Source organism: Choloepus didactylus, chromosome 26 (assembly GCF_015220235.1).
Source record: "Choloepus didactylus isolate mChoDid1 chromosome 26, mChoDid1.pri, whole genome shotgun sequence".
Taxonomy (NCBI): Eukaryota; Metazoa; Chordata; class Mammalia; order Pilosa; family Megalonychidae; genus Choloepus; species Choloepus didactylus.
This window is the reverse complement of record NC_051332.1, coordinates 16,831,644-16,837,231: the sequence shown is the minus strand read 5'-3', so window position 1 is coordinate 16,837,231 and position 5,588 is coordinate 16,831,644.

The window sequence follows — 5,588 nt, the reverse complement described above, 5'->3', positions numbered from 1 at the left end:
GGGTGGTCAGCAGGCCTCCCGGTGATGCCTACATTTCCCCCAGCCCCTGTCCCTCTTCTCCTTGCTAATTTTTAATTTTAATTAGAAAAGTTGTAGGTTTAAAGAGAAAAATTGTTAATAAAATACAAAATTCCTTTATACTCCCCTAAGACACTGAATTTTCCCTTTAGCACTGTATTAGTGGGGCAACTTTGTTACAATTGATGAAACAATATTATTGTAATTAAATTAATAACTAAAGTCCAAAGCTCGTATTAGAGTTCATTGTTCATTTTGGACAGTACTACGTTGTTTTATTTTTTTTCAATTTTTTGTTCCAGTAACCTATATGCAATAAAAATTTCACTTTTTAACTGCATTCAAATATTTAATTCAGTGGTATTAATTACATTCCTAATGTGCTACCATCACCACAATCTATTACCAAAACTTTTCTAACACCTGAAGCAGAAATTCTGTACAAATTAAGCATTAATTACCCACTCCCTAGCCACACCCCAGACCTTGGTAACCTGTATTCTAGATTCTGATTCTATGAATTTGACTATTCTAGGTATTTTATATCAGTGACTGATCATACAGTCTCTATCCTTTTGTGCCTAGCTTAGTCAGTCAACATGATGTCTTCAAGGTCCATCCATGTTGTGACATAGATCAGAACTTCATTCCCTTTTTATAGCTGGATGGTATTCCATTGTGTGTTTATCAATTAATCTGTTGATGCAAACTTAAGTTTCTTCTGTCTTTGAGTAATTGTGAATAATGAACATTCCTGTGCTAATATCTATATGAGTCCCTGCTTTCAATTATTTTACATGTATACCGTGGGATTTCCACATCAACTGATATTCTTCTTTCTGTGGAAATATCAAACTGTTTTCAACAGTGGCTGCACCATTTTATATTCACAACAAAAATAAAAGAGTGTTCCTAGTTCACCACATCCTCTCCAACACTTGTTAATTTTCATTGCTTTTTTTAATAGTGGCTCTTCTAATGGATATGAAATGGTAACTTTATGCTTTTGATTTGAAATTCCCTAATGGCTGATGATGTCGAGCACATTTTTGTGTGCTTTTTGGACTTTTGTATATCATTTTGCAGAAATGTCTATTCAAATCTTTTGCCCATTTTTAAATTTGGTTATATTTTTGTTGCTGATTTTTAGGATTTCTTTATGTACAGTATTTTGGATAGTAAACTTTTACAAGATGTGTGGCTCCCTAATATTTTCTTCTATTTTGTATGTTGTCTTTTTGCTTTCATGAAGTCCTCTGATGTAAAACTTTTTAAAATATTTTCATGAATTTCCTTTTTTTTCTTTTGTTGCTTGTGATTTTGATGTAAAGTCTAAGAAACCATTTCCTAGCATAGGTCCTGAGGATGCTTGCCTATCTTTTCTCCAAGGAGTTTCCTGGTTTGGGTCTTAAATTTAGGTCTTTGATACACTTTTAGTGAATTTTTGTATGCTTCGAGTTAGGGACACACCTTCATTCTTTTGCATATGGTGTCCAGTTTTGAATATCAGTGGTGACACTGGGCATTCTTGTCTTGTTCCTGATCTTAGAGAGAAAGCTCTCATTGTTTCACCATTGGGTATGATGTTAACTGTGGGTTTTTTTAATATCTTGCCCTTTATTTGAGGAAGTTTTCTTCTATTCCTTGGTTTCTTAGTGTTTTTATAAAGAAAAGGCACCAGCTTCTATCAAATGCCTTTTCTATCTCAGTTGAGATGATCATGTGTTTATTTTTTCCTTTATTTTACTAATGCTGAATATCACACTAACTGATTTTATATTGAACCACCCTTGCATAACTAGGATAAATTTCACTTAACCAAGGTGTATATTTCTTATAATGTGTTGTTGGATTTCACTTGCTAGTATTGTGTTGATTTTTACATCCATATTCATAAGGTATATTGGCCACTAATTTTCTTTTCTTGTGCTATTTTTATTTCATTTTGGTATTAAGGTGATGTTGGAACCATAGAATATGTTTAGAAGTGTTCCCTCCTCTTCAATTTTTTGGAAGATTTTGAACTAGATGGTGTTCATTTTTGGAATGTTTGGTAAAATTCAACAGTGAAGGCCTAAGGTCCTGTGTTTGTTGTTTTTGTTGCTGTGTCATTGAAGAGTTTTGATTACAGACTCACTCTCATTCATTGTTGTTGGTATGTTGGGATCTTCTATTTAATCTTAATTGGTATAGGTAGGTGTATATTTCAGGGATTTTTGTACATTTCATCTAGGTTATTTAATCTGTTGGTATACAGAGTCCACAGTATCCTCTTATATAGTTTTTGTAACATCAGTAATATTGCCCCCCTTTCATTTCTGATTTTAGTTATATGTGTTCACTCTGTTTTTGTCAGTATAGCTAAAGTTTGGTGGATTTTGTTTATCTTTTCAAAGAACCAAATTTTGGTATCATTGATTCTCTCTTATGTTTGTATGTTCATTCATATCCATAGAAGTCTTTGTTATTTCCATCTTTCTGCTTGCCTAGAGTTTAGGTTGCTCTTCCTTTTCTAGGTCATCCCATTGTGAGGTTAAGTCTTGGATATGAGATTTTTCTTCTTTTTTAATATAGACATTTAGAAATATAAACTTTCTCCTGAGCACTACCTTTGCTGCATCCCAAAACTTTGGTATGTTGTTTTTGGTTTTCTTTCAACTGAGGTATTTCCTAATTTCACTTGTATTATCTTCTTGTATATTTTCTCCATCCTTTCTATTACAGCCCACTTGATCTTTGAACTTACTGTGACTCTGTTGTAAACAGCATATATTTGGGTCATAACTTTTTTTCATCTGCATATATCTGCCTTTTGAGTAGAAAGTTTAATCCATTTACATTTAAAGTGTATACTGATAATGCAGGTATTCCTTCTGCCATTTTGCTTTTAGTTTTTGTAAGTTTTATACATTTTTGTCCCTCAATTCTTCTGTTAACACCCACTTTCATATTTATTTGATTTATTGTACTGTAATTTGGAGGAATTTCTTATTTTCACTTTATATATCTTTCAGATATTTTCTATGTGGTTACCATGGGGCTTAAATTTACAATCCTAAATCTATAATAATAATGTTTTATTTGAATAGTATAGGCAAACACTCTCTCTATAACCCTTAGTCTCCCCACCTTTTTGTTGTACTTGTTACAAGTTACATCTTTATATGTTGTATGTCAAAAGCCATGGTGATCATTAATTTTAATGCATTTGCATTTTAAAAGCTGTAAGAATTTAAAAGTGAAGTTATATACCAAAAATTTCAATATAGTATTACTGGAATTTGTAATTATCCACCATATACAATCAGTTGTTCATGGTATCATCATACAGTAGTGCATTTATCACCACAGTCAGCAACTGAACCTACTGATTACTATGAAAAAAAGTTTTTTTTAACAAATAATAAAAAGATAATAAAAAGAGGAATAAAATATCATACAATACAATACAATAGTAGGGTCAGAAAACAATGCCACAACCAAGAATCCTGTATCCCTCCCTTATATCCCCCTCTATACACACTTAGCTTTGGTATATGGCCTTTGTAACATTTAATGGAAGTGTATTACAATGTTGCTGTTGACCATAAACTCCAGTTCACTTTGATTGTATTATTTCTGCACTACCATCCCCTTTCCAACACTCTGCATGGTTGACAATCATTTGTTCTCCCACATGCAAGAACAGTTCTATATTTGTCACAATCATTGACCACTCCAGTTTTTGCTAAGTTAAACAGTCCCAGTCTTTATCTCCTATCTTTTACCTCAGGTGTCATACATGTTCGTAGCCCACCTCTTTCAGCTTTACTCATGGACATCTTTGTTCAGTGCAGTTACAATATTGTGCTACCATCACACAGTATCATGTTATCTATTTCTGAGACTATACAATCAAACCTGCAGAACATTCTGTAGTCCTTCAGCATCAAATGTCCAATCTCTGCCCTCTTTCTATCTGCTGGTAGCCTATGTTATCAATTTTTAACTCTCAAAGTTTGTTCATTAATGGTTCATATTAGTAAGTCTATACAGTATTTGCCCTTTTGTTCTTGGCTAACTCTGCTCAACATAATGTCCTCAAGGTTGATCTATGTTACTATATGTTCCGTGTCTTTTTTCTGCCTTACAGCTGATAATATTCCATTATGTGTATAGGTGCCATAGTTTGTTTATCCACTCATCCATTGATGGACATTTGGGCTGTTTCCAGCATTTGGGTATTGTGAATAATGCCATGATAAACATCAGTTTACAAATGTCCATTTGTATCTTAACTTTCAGTTCCTCTGAATATATACTAGTAATGGAATAGCTGGGTCCTATGGCAAATCTATACTTAGCTTCATAAGGAAATGACACACTGTCTTCCAGAGTGGTTGCACCAGTCTACATTCCCACCAACAGTGAATAAGTGTGTCTCTTTCAGAACACTGTCTCCAGCACTTGTAATTTTCTGTGTTTTTTTTTTTTTTTTTTTTGGATAATGGCCATTCTGGTAGTTGTGAGATGATATCTCATTGCTGTTTTGATTGGCATTTCCCTAATAACCAGTGAAGTTGAGCATCTTTTTTTCAAATGTTTTTTGAACCATTTGTATATCCTCTTCAGAAAAGTGTCTGTCCATGTCTTTCACCAATTTTTTTAATTGGGTTGTTTCTTTCTGCTGTTGGGTTGTAGGATTGCTTTATATATTCAGGATATTAAACCCTTACCTGATCTGTGGCTTCCAAATATTGTCTCCCATTACGTAGACTGCTTTTTTACCTTTCTGACAAAGTCATTTGATGTACAAAGTGCTTAATTTTGAGGAAATCCCATTTGTCTATTTGTTCATCGGTGGCTCACACTTTGGTTATAAGGTCTAGGAAATGACCACCTATCACAAGATCTTTAAGACATTTGCCTACATTTTCTTCTAAGAGTCTAATGGTCTTAGCATTAATGTTTAGGTCTTTGATACATTTTGAGTTAATTTTTGAATAAGGTGTGAGATAGGGGTTGTCTGTCCTTCTTTTGGAAATGGATATCCAGTTCTCCAAGCACCATTTATTGAAGAGGCTGCTCTGTCCCAGTTGCTTTGGCTTGAATGCCTTACCAAAGATCAATTGTCTGTAGATGTGAGAGTCTATTTCTGAACACTCAATTTGATTCCATTTGTCGGTATATGTACTTGTTCTAGTACCATGCAGTTTTGAGCACTGTAGCATTGTAATATGCTTCCAAGTCAAGTAGTGTGAGACTTCCCACTTTGTTCTTCTTTCTCAAGATATTTTTGGCTATTTGGGGCATCTTGCCCTTCCAAATAAATTTGGATATCGGTTTTTCTATTTCTGCAAAGTAATTTCTTGGGATTTTAATTAATATTGAATTAAATCTATAAATCAATTTCAGTATAATTGATATCTTAATTATATTTAGTCTTCCAATCCATGAACATGGTATGTTCTTCCCTTTTTTTAGGTCCCATTTCATTTCTTTAGCAGTTTCTTGTAGTTTTCTTTGTATAGCTCTTTTGGGGCCTTTCTTAAGTTTATTCCTAAATACTTGATTCTTTTGGTTGCTATTGT